This window comes from Culex quinquefasciatus, chromosome 3 (assembly GCF_015732765.1).
Source record: "Culex quinquefasciatus strain JHB chromosome 3, VPISU_Cqui_1.0_pri_paternal, whole genome shotgun sequence".
Taxonomy (NCBI): Eukaryota; Metazoa; Arthropoda; class Insecta; order Diptera; family Culicidae; genus Culex; species Culex quinquefasciatus.
Genome location: NC_051863.1, coordinates 73,278,152 through 73,292,443, shown reverse-complemented (window position 1 = coordinate 73,292,443; position 14,292 = coordinate 73,278,152). Strand labels below are relative to the sequence as shown.

Sequence of the window (14,292 nt, the reverse complement as noted above, 5' to 3'; positions counted from 1 at the left end):
CTTCCAAGTAACTGCTAAACCATTTGAGTACATTCCCTGCTATTCCATAGCGTCGTAAAACTTCAACCAGCTTACGGCGATCGATTGTCTCAAACGCTCTCTTGAGGTCTACGAAAACAGCAAGAATCGTCCTTTATTCTCAATAGCTTGTTTCCACTTAAGCAGCAACAGGTTCAACGCTGATTCACAGGAATGCTTTTACGAAAACCAGACTGTTCGGTCAACAAGATCTCTTCACGGTTTATGAAATCCAATAACTGTTCTTTCACGACAGTTTCCAACACTTTTTCATACAATGGCAGCATGTTTATCGGTCGATGATCTTCTGGTTTTGTCGATTTTGCAACTTTTGGAATCGGTATGACAGTAGATTTTTTCCATTCCTTCGGGAAAACACCTTGTTGTAGCGAAACATTAACAATCTCCAACAGTTTACCACCAACAATGCCCAATGAGTCTAACAGCACTTGTTTGGTGATATTTTCAGTACCAGAGCATTTTTTTAGCGACGCAACTATCTCAATCAACTTCTCCATCGTGATTGGCTGGAATGAATCAAATAGATTTTGGGGAGGCAAACTTAAAACTTCTGGTAACTGAGGCGCTGGTATTGACTTGTGGATTTCCTCAACACTTTTACAAAAACTTATTAACCTTTCTTGCCGTCATTTCATCAGAGCAGGAACCACCTTCATCACCTTCAAAAACAATTGACGATTTCTTCATGCCTCCTGGAGTTATCAGCGACTTTAAACATTTCCACAGCCTTTTAGAGTCTCCACTACACCGGTCGATTTCTTGCCTTACAGAGCCGTTTTTTGCATTACGTAGCTCTTTGACGTAAAGGTTCCGCAGGATCTTATACCGTTGCCAGCATTCCTCACTGCTTGTCTGCTTGTACGTCTTGTATGCATCATCTCTCTGCTGTTTCAGCATCTGTAAACTTGATCCAAACCATGCGTTGCTTCTAGTCGCTCTCACAACTCGTTCTTCCGTCAATTCAGATACTGCTTTTACCAACGAGGAGCTGTAAACTTTCGCTTTTGCATCCACTGATACTTCTTGAGTTTGCAGGGTGACATCACTTCTTAACAAGGCTTGTAAACGAGATTTTGAATATTTCTTCCATGACACAAACGTCTTTTTGTTATCTGGCAAACTGACAACTAGTGCACCGGGACGCACACACCGATTGTTTCGTGGTCACTAATTTTGAATTCCTCAACAACACTGGCATCGCACTCATCTATATTAGAAAACACCAGATCAATTATCGATCTACTTCCACCGTGGCTACGAGTATATTCTGTTATTTTTGTTTTAATCCAGCTACATCCGTTGCATTTCTAAGCTCGAGAGAGTACGGACCTTTCCCCAACGAATATTGAAATCTCCTGCAATTACATTCGTTTTGTCCTCCACAACCACTTCTTGCAGCCAACTTTCGAAACATTCAACGAAGTCCCTATCACTGCTGCTTGGAGAGTGATAAACACCGCCAAAAATTCCATTGAAACTACTGTTGCTTATATCAACCGACAAAAACCAGTTTGCGCCAACGGTTTTATTTGATACAATTTCATGAGTCAAACGATCGTCGATGTACATCGAGACTCCACCGGTATGAACAGATTTAGAAAAACAATTCACCATTTCAAAACAAGGTACCGCAAACCGGGCAAGATCGTGACTAGCGGTCAAATGCGTCTCCGTCAAAATTACAAGCTTTGGTTTTGATTTTGAATTAACAACTGAAGCTCATCGAAATGCGTTGGAAGTCCCGCAATATTCAAATACAATACATCATGTGGCTTGTCTGGTTGCTATGCAGTGTAATCAATCCGCTTATTAAGACGTTTAATAAACCTTTGATAAACTGGGCAGTTGGTACTCCATACAGCATGATCCGTTTCAACGTCCAGATTCCCTCAACGCGATCTCTTTCACAGTTAGCACATTTCTCTACAGTTGACTTACAGTCCTTCCCTCGATGATTCCCGCAACATTTGGGGCATGTGTCTACCTCTGCTTTGCACTCTGCAATTTTATGGTTATACTTACAGCATTTGAAACATCTTGGAACCTCAAGTCCGTCAAAAACCCTGCAGCGATCCCATCCAACAAAGATTTTTCCAACTCCATCACTTTAAAAAAGGTCGTCGCATCTAACTCTACTAAGGCTGTAAACTGTGCATAATTTCGTTTTTCATTTCTGTAAAACTTACGGAGCTTAAAATGTTTCAAGTCATGGAAAACGTCATTGTCTTCAATAAGCGTAGCCTTCAGTTCTTAAACTTTTAATTTTTCAATTATTGAATTATGGATAAAACAATAATTCAATTATTGGCGAAATTGCGAACACATTTAGATTTCCAAAAGCAAAAATGGTATGTATTTTTTTAAACAAGGTGAAATTATGATACAAACTGTTCAAATGATCAAAAATATTTTTTTTTTTTTTGTAAACTCGACTATAAAGCCAGCATGTTGCGAGAAAAATTCACTTCACCCAAGACAACGGCATCGCAGATGGTTACCTCTGACGTCCTTGGTGGTGGCACGTTTCGATTGGGTGTCTGTTTTTTCTCTCCAGTGCACCTGGCCGTTTGTAGTCTCCCTTCCGGGGAAGGGTTGCTACCCGGGAGCGGTAACTGAAATTTATGTTTCATAAGTGCATATATACACTCACTTACCAACCGTTTCACCCTGGGAGAGAATCGCCTTCCCTGGATGAGGTTTGACAGTTTGTTGCCGTTGTGCTATATTCAGTCAGTAAGTCGACGACTAAACTTTAGCTCAGCATGGTAACTGGCTATTGTGCCGAGATAGCACCACCACGACGTAGCAGAAAAAGTGGAGACACTTCTTCCTGGCCAATAACGACGACGAGGTCGATGGGCTGTCTCTCCGGCTGGTTTTACTCATCTATATTCAACGGAACTTCATTTTGCCGTAAAATCCATTACCATATTCATAGCTTGCAGCAGCAGCAGTCAGTTAGTCCAGGGGACTCGAACTTCAGGAAGCAGTTTGACGACGGAAAGACGAGCCACTCTCTCGCACTTGGTCCCTGGAGTGCAGACAGATGACAGACCTGGGCACCCTTCCTTCTTTCGGAAAGGGTGCGCTTGTCCTCGAACTCCTGGACTCCTGCTTCCAGGGTCTTGATCTAGTGCCAGTACGAGAGGAGGAAGAGGAGCAATAAGAAGCCATATGCAGGCTGAGGCATGATTCTATTACTACTTGTCAGAATATGGAACAGTTCTTGGAGTATAGTGAGAAGCCACTAGGTCCGCTGAATGATGCTCTCCAGGCTGTACAGTTTTATGAAAAATGATATTAAACACACTCTTCCCCTTACCTCGCACGTTGCTTGTTTTGAGGACGTGTTGATCAATGATTTCAATTGGGAACATGGCACACGTGAACTGTGGCAACGGAATAGGAATTGCATGGTTGTGTTGAGGCAAGTTTTGTTTTAAAAATCTTGTGTATAACTTACAAAACAATATCATGCCAGAATTTGACGCTTAGCTACGAACGACAAACAATTTTCATCACTAAATCTGAGTTATTTACTTTTTGAATTACAGGTATTAAATTCTCATAAACAACTAAAACTTGAATCAGGGTTGCTAGGAATTCAAACTTTTAGATTATTTCCAGAAGTTTTTCGATTACCTAACCAACGATGGGTCGGATGATGCATCCAGACATAGCTTCCGTGCAGATAAGTGAGATCCAGCATTCAACAAGTATACCAATATCACTTAATTGGTCATACATTTCATTTCATTTCCTATCAAAGGATGCATAATCTGATTTGAGTTTGGAGTTGATTTTCGTTCTGTAAACATCCTGATTTATTTTTCACAATTTTCATTTAACGTCAAAATTATAATTTTTTTTCAGAAATTCATTAATTTAATTTATAGTAACTTCACAGTGAGCACAAGAAGTGTCTAAAAAAATCTTTGACACAACTACATACATTGTTGACATAAAAGTAGCGGATATGTGTTAACAATAGCGCCAAAATAGAATCCATAAAAATGCATTTCCTTCTAAAAAAAATTCACAGCAAACAAATAAAGTAATCAAACTAAATATCTTAGAGAAAAAAAATAAGAGTTCTATTTACAAAAGCTTTTGGCAGATTAAAAAATGGTAAAAACAATTTTTTTTCGATTTTTCAGATCAAATTTTCTGATCTGCCTCGTGGCGCGGTGGTTAGCGGCTTCGGCTGCCGATCCCTAAATTGCTATGGGTTGCGGGTTCGACTCCCGCCTTATCCTCCTGGCCTTCTATCGGATGGGGAAGTAAAACGTCGGTCCATTCGCGTAAAAGAGGTTTTGGGTGACTCACCACACATAACCTTCGGACGCCTAAAAAAGAGCATAAACTTGCAACAGAGACCACAAAAGACCCGGGGGATTGCCTTTATTTTTTTTTTCTGTTCTGCCTGAAATTTTCAGGAGTTGTTTGTACATATGAAACTAACATCTGGCCATAACATGAGCACTCTAGGTCAACGGGAAGTGAGGCAAATCGGGACACAAAGTTTAAAGGTTCGAAAGCGTCAAAATCTTAAAAAGGCAAAATTCAATTTTATTTCAAAATTCGAAATGAATCTGAAAGGGCTTAAAAAATGCAACAAAATGCTGGTTAAAGTATCCAAAAAGGTTAAGTCTAAAGGGAGTTATTGGCATTTAGTTAAAAAAATAGCATAATTTTCAAACTGAAATAAAAAATGTTTCATCCAGATATCAACTTGGTTTGACCTGCAACTTATAAAGGACATCTGGGATATCAACTTGGTTTGACCTGCAACTTGTAAAGGACATCTGGGACTACCATCTGAGACTGATAACGCTTTGGGTAAGGCAGTTTATTTTTTTTTTGTTGTAAATTTTTGCTCAATAGAAACATGCATAACAATGTTTATTTTCATTCATCCCAAGTAACATTTTTTCCAGAAGTTCTACAAGAGCTCTTCAAGATAGCTACAGCATAGCAGTTTGGACCGCGGTAGGATAAAACTCTCTTCAAGTACTCTTCTAAACTCCTGAAGAAGTTTTGAAGAGAATTTTATCCTACCGCGGTCCAAACTGCTATGCTGTAGCTATCTTGAAGAGCTCTTGTAGAACTCCTGGAAAACAATGTTACTTGGGATGTTAACCCTTTAAAAACTCAAAGTTAAAAATATTAAGATGCTGCTTTTTTCTGGTGTCATCTAGTATCCTTGGAAACGAACTTGATTTTCAATAAATGTGAATAGAAGAATTTTGTAACTTGGATTTTTTAAAGGGTTAAAATGAATAAAAATAAACATTTTTATGCATGTTTTTCTTGTGAAATTGTCTCAGCAACACGAATATGATATATTTATCTCCAGAAAATGGGATCTAAAGTGTCCCCGACCAAAAATTAACAACAAAAAATTCACTAAAAGTAAATGTGTCTATTTAAAATGTTAAACTGCCTTACCCAAAGCGTTATCAGTCTCTAATGGTAGTCCCAAATGTCCCCTACAAGCTGCTGGTCGAATCAAGTTGATATCTGGATGGAACACTGTTTTTTTTTGAGTTTGAAAATTATTTTTTCACTAAAATGTCAATAACTTTTTAAGCACTTTCAGATGCATTATGAATTTTGAAATAAAATTAAATTTTGCCAAAGTTATAGCCTTTTTAAGATTTTTGACGTTTTTGAACCTTTAAACTTTGTGTCCCGATTTTCCCCACTTCCCGTTTACCTAGAGTGCTCAAATTATGGCCAGATGCTAGATGGTGAGGTCGATGCGAGATGGGTATGCTTTGCTCGTGGACTCGCACCTTAAATCTAGTAAAAGCAGACAAAGTGACGCAAAGCAGCAAAAGCAAATATCATCATTCATTCCGTATTCACTTTGGAATTGAAATATTAAGTGTTTTGGAATGCAGTCAACTCCCCCACGACGGTGTAGGTTGGTGTGCGGTAGGTCCGTTTTCAGAACTCGAAAGTGCACATGAATGGTTCGGAACCAAGCCCAACCCAAAGGAATTCCTGCAACCAACAACATCGTGCGCGCCATGGAAACTGAGCGATGCGGTGTGCAATTATAAATGCAGACCCCGGAAGTGCATCGGAGCGAGCACGAAAGATGGGGGGGAGGCGAACGAAATCCGTCATGTATTCTGCCGGAATTGCTTTTTCCCGGAGCAACCTCCCCCGGTCGACGAAAGGTACACTATTTTTCATCCTGACCCGGTTAACGTAAATGCTCTGAGGAGGAGGAGCAGCCACCGGCACTGGGAAAAGATTTATAATGCGAAATGGACCCTGCTTTGAACGTGCATACCACCTCGATGAGGACGAGAGAGAGAGTATAATCAGAATGGCTTCCGATTACTGGCGGCAGCAAAGTTGTGAACTTACTTTCCGGGAAGACGAATATCGGGGAAACTTGTACTGGGATTGTTGGAGTTGTTCTTGAGAAAGATTCGTTATTCTTTTTCAAATCACCTAAAGTTAACTTAGAAAAATATTTTTTTTACGAAATTGTTTCTTGAAAAATATATTGATCAATTTTGACCCGTTTTTTTCAATTATAACTACTTAAAAGGTTACATACATGTAAATCAGTAAACATGTCATGGGTTGACTTGAGCCTACATAAGATTTTTTTTCAGAGGGCATTGAAATATGCATTTCCAATTGTTAGCAAATAAATTTTAAAACACTTTCTGAAAAATGAAATTTTGAGAGTTTCTACATACTCAATTGTTTGCTTTTTTAAGTTTTTTTTAGAAGGTTCAGAAAATTTTCATAACCTTTTAAACAATTTTATGGCATTGCTGAAATGAGAGGATTTTTTAAATATTGGTTTGATGAACGTCAATATCTGATATTTTTCCAGAAACTTTCCCACATTTAGCCCGTGCACGAGCCACAACATCTATCCAAAGGGTCATTCTTATGCAAAATTTGCTGATCTTTCAGGAAAAATACCCAATGAAGTTTTAGGGTTTGGTAAAAAAAAGAAATTCCGATTTTGAAACCGGTTAAAAATGGGCCATCAGCCCACTGAATTTTGAAAAAAAAACTCACTAAAATATTTGATTTAGTGATGTGAATTAGAATATGTGGGAATATTAGGATGACACTCAGCAACCAGGGTCCAATCTACAATGTCTTTTAAAAAACTTTATTGGAAATTATCTCAACTTTTCAAGAATTTTTTTTTTTGGGAATGAACAACTATGCACACCATTTAAAAAATAGTGAAACGGGTTATGTGGCTATTTCTTGAAAATGGTCTATTTATCCAAAAGATTTGTAAAGTACGTGTCGATTGTAAACTTGATTGTACATAAATCTGAAGTTTAAAAAAATTACTGACAATTTTTATGTCCCTTCTTTTCCATGGCTCAAAATTTGCGGTTTTTTACTATAAAGAAAAAAAAATATAGAGGTTAAGAAAATAATAACCGACTTTTGGTGAAAAAAAAAAAGGTGCAGGTGGTTATGTTCTACATGACCAATATGACAAAGAACTTTGTACAAAACTCCTAAAAAATATTCTATTACATTTTATTTTTAAATCATTGCCTATATATTGAATACTGAATAATTTATTCTCATTAAATGTTTCCAATCTTTGGCACCTCTGTGGAAATAAATTGCCAAAACACGAAAATATTACCAATACAATGTCCCATCCCAGAGGGTCCCGGAGTACCAAACCTTCTTAGCATGGTGCTCCCAACGAATACAACCAAATCTCGGAGCGTATGGTGGTGTGTCCCCACGCTTCTTCCTCCCCTGTCGATTCAGAATTGTGTTGTTGTTCGAACACTCTGTGCTCAAGCTCAACCCAATTACGAGTCATCTCTGCCATACGGCTTTACGCAGTAGGCCTGGCCGCTTTAACGCTTGTGATGTTTCAATGCATTTTCAATGCAATGGCGCTCTACAAATGTTAATAAATGACAAGAAGAGTGCTAGGCGTCATCTAACCTAAGGCACTCTCCAGGATCCCTTCGAAAGATTGGCTGCGCTAGGGTCTGATTAGATTAGATTAGAAAACACGAAAATATTGCCAAAACAAGTATGGTTCGGAAAATGCCACGGAACCGGCCACTCTAGGTTGTGGTCACCACAATCAAAATGGTTATTTTCATGTCCAGTATCAAAAACCATGAATTTTGATACCCATATTGCCCCAAGTCGGATGGTTGGATTAATGTCCTCCCGGTAGAACCTTCCCTTGGACACTGACCACGTCAGGTGTGGCCAATATTTGGTGCACATACTGTGTCTTTCAATGTGTGCGTGTGTGTGTGTGAGCAATAAAATTACCACCGTGGATCCGTCTTTGACGAAACCTCGATAGGCGCTGAAATTTTCTAAGGCTAAGTTCTAGCTTATATAGTTCGCATGAAATGTGGCAACAGTGGTGCCAAACTCTCGCGTGAGAGTTTCGCGAAAGCAGGAGAGGAAGCAAAATTTGCACCATGTTGCCACATTTCATGCGAACTATATAAGCTAGCACTTAGCCTCAGAAAATTTCAGTGCCTAGCGCGGTTTCGTCAAAGACGGATCCACGGTGGTAATTTTATTGCTCACACACACACGAACGATACAGTATGTGCACCAAATTGGGAGGGATTCTGTTCTAATGAAGATTGTTAGGAAGGTCACCGGAAAACCAGAATAATTTGAGGCAATGGGGTTGGGACCACATTGGTAGAACATTGGCCACACCCGGAGTGGCCATGGCCCTGGGGAAGGTTCTTCCGGGGGGACATTTACCGAACCATACGACTTGGGGCAATATGGGTATCAAAATTCATGGTTTTTGAAACTGGTAATGGAAATGGCCATTTTGACCGGATTGGCCACACCCAGAGTGGCCAGTGCCCTGGAGAAGGTTCTACCGGGAGACATTAATCGAACCATATAACTTAAGCCGGGACCGTGGTGTAGGGGTAAGCGTGATTGCCTCTCACCCAGTCGGCCTGGGTTCGATCCCAGACGGCCCCGGTGGCATTTTTCGAGACGAGATTTGTCTGATCACGCCTTCCGTCGGACGGGAAGTAAATGTTGGCCCCGGACTAACCTAAAAAGATTAGGTCGTTAGCTCAGTCCAGGTGTAGGAGTCGTCTCCCTGGGTCCTGCCTCGGTGGAGTCGCTGGCAGGCAGTTGGACTCACAATCCAAAGGTCGTCAGTTCGAATCCCGGGGTGGATGGAAGTTTAGGTGTAAAAGAGGTTTGCAATTGCCTCAACAATCAAGCCTTCGAACACTTAGTTTCGAGTAGGAATCTCGTAATCGAGAACGCCAAGGCAAAGCTGTAGAGCGAATAATTTGATTTGATTTTGTTTTTTTGACAACTTGGGGCAATATGGGTATCAAAATTCATATTGGTTTTTGAAACTGGCAATCAAAATGTCCCGCCCGTGTGGATCAATCGGACCGCGCACTGGACCCACAATCCAGAGGTTGCTGGTTCGAATCCCGCGGTGGGCGCTCTAAAATTCTAAGTGTAAATATGGGTATCCAGGGCGGCGAAGTCCTTGTAGTTAAAAGTAAGACACTAGTGGTTGGTACTAGCAATGGTGGCCGACAGCTATAAAGTCAACTTCGTTTTTTCAATTAAAATGGCCATTTTGACCGGATTGGCCACACCCAGAGTGGCCATTGCCCTGGGCAAGGTTCTACCGGGGGACATTTACCGAACTATACGACTTGGGGTAATATGGGTATCAAAATTGCCCCAAGTCGTATGGTTCGATTAATGTCCCCCCGGTAGAACCTTCCCCAGGGCACTGGCCACTCCGGGTGTGGCCAATCCGTTCAAAATGGCCATTTCCATTACCAGTTTCAAAAAACATGAATTTTAATACCCATACTGTCCCAAGTTGTATGGTTCGGTAAATGTCCCCCCGGAAGAACCTTCCCCAGGGCACTGGCCACTCCGGGTGTGGCCAATATCCTATAAATGTGGTCCCAACCCCATTGCCCCAAATCATTCTTGTTTTCCGGTCACCTTCCTAACAATCTTCATTAGAACAGAATTCCTCCCAATTTGGTGCACATACTGTATCGTTCAATGTGTGCATGTTAGGGTGCCCAGAATATGGGACTTTATCTCAAAACCTCGCTCCACAAGCTGAATATTGTTCCTTGAGCTATTTTAGGACTTTGGGCCAAATATGAGCAAAATCGGTCAACATTAACCCATTGATACTCGGAGGTGAAGTTTGTATGGGAAAAATAAAAAAAATGTATGGAAAACCCAACTTTCTTACGGTGTGGTCTGCACGGTGCGCTACTTCCAGCCAAATATTCTCAAAAGTGAGATTCTCATTCAAAATTTAATGCTCTACAACTTTGTAGAACATACCAAAGCTGTAAAACTTGAGCCTGAATAGTTATTAGCGATTTAAAAAAGCCATTTTTGTATGAAAATCATTTTTTTCACCAACTTCGGGTTCGGGCTCGGGTATCAATGGGTTAATCTCAACCAATTTCGCTCAAAATTTGCACAGATGCTTAAAATAACCCAAAAAACCGTTTTCCGCTTGTGGAGCAGGGGGTCATTTTTTCTGGGCACCCTAGTGCATGTGTGTGTGAGCAATAAAATTACCACCGTGGATCCATCTTTGACGAAACCGCGCTAGGCACTGAAATTTTCTGAGGCTAAGTGCTAGCTTATATAGTTCGCATGAAATGTGGCAACAGTGGTGCCAAACTCTCCCGTGAGAGTTTTGCGAAAGCAGGAGAGGAAGCAACATTTGTTACGTGCTTTCAACCAATCAGCAGCCGGGATTTTTCTTGCATTCATTTTTTATTTTCATCTTAACTTTTAAGTACTTTAATAAAGTTTTATCAACTTTGTGAGGTAGTCAACTTGTACTTTAAGACTTCCCCTTTCGTTTGGTGTGTAAAACATAAAGATTGTTTGAATGGGGGGAAGATATAAGCATTTGAAAAACGACAGAAAATCGTTACACTTTCGCTTCGTGAAATTTTGGATTGACACCCGTAGACAGTGCCCTTAGGACAAAGTTCTTTGTCAAAAGAAAATTTCTTTAAATGTTACAAATTTTGGAATAAACAGCTACCAAAATTGTAAAAAAGACTTGTATGGTTGAACCTTTGACACAAAATGGCCTTCTGGTTTGATGTAAATAAAAAATACAAAAAATAGAAATGTATTGATTTGAAGGATTTTGTAGAAAATTGTTCCTATCTCTCGATTTTTGACAGTTGAGCTATTGTTAATGTTAATGTGTTTCTTATTGCGATGAAAAAAATCGAGCGTCCCTTTGACAACATTTAAAAATATTAAAAATATGTATTTGGATTTCTTATTTTTTCATGCAAGGGTCCTGATTGCTCCAAAACGACTCATTCACTCGTGACCACAAATTGAAAGCGACAAAAAACTGCTCTGACCGTTTCCTGCCGTTTGTCGCTTCCACACCAATCGTTACAGAATACTCTCTCTTTGCTCTCCCTCTCACTTCAATCGGGTAGTACACTGAAAAAAACCAACATAGCAAAATCAAATGCTTTTTCACGTAAGCTACTCCAAAAACCAACACGTTAAAGTCACGTGCTTTTCTTTTGACTACGATGTGTTTTTCATCGCGAATAGATATGAGAACTCTTTTGAATTCAACCATTTATAAGTCATTATACTATCATATGATGCTCACCATAAATTCACATGTATTTCACATCGATTTGCCCCATTCGTCTTTTCCTTTGATTTTGAAGTGGAAATCACGTTAAAACTAAATGTTTTGAATTTGAAAGTCGAGTGTTGCAAAGTGATTCCAAATTGATTAGGCAAGATGGCGACAAGTAAAAAGTCGTGATTGGAGCTCTTTGTTGAAAAATTAGTTTAGTTTGTATTTTTATAAGAAATCCAAGTTTTGATCACGGTAAGTAAGTATTAGTCATTTATCAAGTAAGGCTAGCTATTTTTTTTAATTTTTTTTCAGAAAAATCTAGTTTCGGGGCCACATTTTGAAAAAGTTCCTGCGGACCGGACTGGGATGCGGTTTTGTGGTGTTCGTGGCCTTTGAAAGTCCCAAACTGCGCAACAAAGAAATTTCGCGGAAAATACGTCAAGCCCCCAGTGGCCAGTGACAGGAGAACGACAAAGAACGCCGGACCGCCGGACTCCAAACGGCGGCGTATCGTCCACGGACCGTTCGTCATGAAGAACAACAAATGGCTTCAACCGCCAATCCGGTAAATTTCCCGTCCTAACCCACAAATATTTCACAACCTCTTACCACTTTTTTCTCCTCCACGCACAGATTCATTTTTAAGGTCAAAATCAACGAAACTGGCCCGGAGTCCCGGACCATGGAGGAGCTGTACAACTTACTGAACGAGCGCCTCGCCGGGTAGACCATCACGATGGCCGAGAACGGCAACGGAAGATACAACGTTGGATTTTTGAATTTTAGTTGTGTGAGTCGGATCCAGTGGTTTATGTGTAATATTTTAGGAGAAACAAGTGTGAAAAATAAATACATTTAAAAGATATTGTTTTTTTAATCAATAGTCAATCAATCAATCAAAGAAAAGAAAGAAAGAAAACATACGTGCAATCCACTTTATTCTCATAAGAATTCCATGTGATAGTCATGTGTGAAGACATGTGAAGGTGCCGTGTTTTTCATTTCATTTTGATGAGAATTTCACTTGAGTTTACTACTTCGCAGGTTGCATTTTTTTTATGTGATTTTCACATGACATTCGCATGCTAAGTCGTATGGGGTGGATTCATGTGGGAAACATGTGATATTGCTATGTCGGTTTCTTTCAGTGTACAGCGAATGGTTCAGAGAGACCGATTGCGTTGTGTCGCTCAGTCGCTGAGTCAAAATAGTTTGCGATCGGCTTTGTTTTACTCAGTTATTAAAGTGCTTAAAATCCATGTTATAAAAATTGTTCTGCAATTGTTTTGATAACACGACATCAAATACACATTTACAAGCAATTTCCATCATGCCAAATACAAATTTACGGCTAACTGTGGTAGTGCAGACCAAAAGAGCGCTGAGCTGGTATGTTGTTAGATTCTCTCCTCTCTGAACGTATTCGTGTGTGACTTGGGTCGACGGACGGAGTGGGCAAAGAAATTCATGAAGTATTTGTGTTACTGGAAGAAGCGATTTAGCAAGTCGCTGGCAGCCAGTGTGTAGTGTTCGCTGGTTGCGAGCTCCAGTCGGCTCACTCGGCGATGAGTGAGTCATTTCTGTTCTTTGAACCGAAAATCAGGACCCTTGCTTTCATGATACTTTAGGCTGATTGATCTAGGGGTACGGTTTTTGTTATCCGGATATGTTTTAAATCTGTTTGAATAAATAGAAAACATAGCAAATTTATAACTTTTATTTGTAGGATGATCAGAAACTATCATCTCAACCAAGCTCCAATATGGTACGGATATTTGAAATAGTCAATTCATGATATTCATAAAAGTAGCTATCCGTCTTTATAAACCCCAGAAAAAATATCCGGATATCCGCGAAACGATAATGTTTGACTCTGTTTAGAATTGCTAACGATTCCCTGCTATTCTGGTAATTCAAAACCATAATTTCCAGGATATCCGAACCCGCATCCCTAGCCACAATGTAAAGCATTGAAGTTGTACAATAAGGCCTCGTCCACAAAATGCACATTCAACAATGAAGCACACTTACAACGGTTTTAATTAGTTATTAAGTTCACCAACTGCTTTAGTATGTTAGTTCGTTTGACAACCCCATTGAAACATTTGTGTTTTAAATAAGTATAGAAATAATTAGTGGAAAATAGTTTAAACTGATACTTTCAGAGTTATGAAATAATTCCGCTTTTTGTGACTGTTAAATTGCAAAAACAAATATGAATGCATTCAAGAACAAATTAAACTATCGATCGTGTGTGGCAACCGGCGTATGCTATTGATAACTGGAAATTTTTCCACCGTTCGTCAATATCTGCTTGATAGTGATGAGTGCTCGTTTTTCCACATGTCGCTTAGGGTGGATCAAATTAAATTCCATTATTTAAAATTTATTTGGAAATTTATGAACCAGAATGACGTATATGAGTGTTTTTAACTACAATTTTTAAAGCTTTAGTAAACCACCCTGATCATGATCAAAGTTTCAGTAACACTTAAACATTATGCGACAACGTCGCGAAAAAACCGTGAATTTTCTGATAACTGTATTTTGCTTGCACACCGTCGAGTCACCCAATCAGGGGCTCAATATTCCATCTCCCGCTCTCTCTGTTC

General features: G+C 39.6%; 1 protein-coding gene and 1 long non-coding RNA gene across 10 annotated transcripts in view; both read left to right on the top strand.

Moving 5' to 3' along the window:
* The window catches only part of LOC6048354 (zwei Ig domain protein zig-8), a 628,146-nt gene that overhangs the window by 583,261 nt on the left and 30,593 nt on the right, over positions 1-14,292 (top strand). The window lies entirely within an intron of this gene.
* LOC6042496 lies at positions 11,726-12,543 on the top strand. The gene is made up of 2 exons (XR_005278078.1): positions 11,726-12,245; positions 12,314-12,543. It is a non-coding gene; the product is annotated as an uncharacterized LOC6042496 (long non-coding RNA).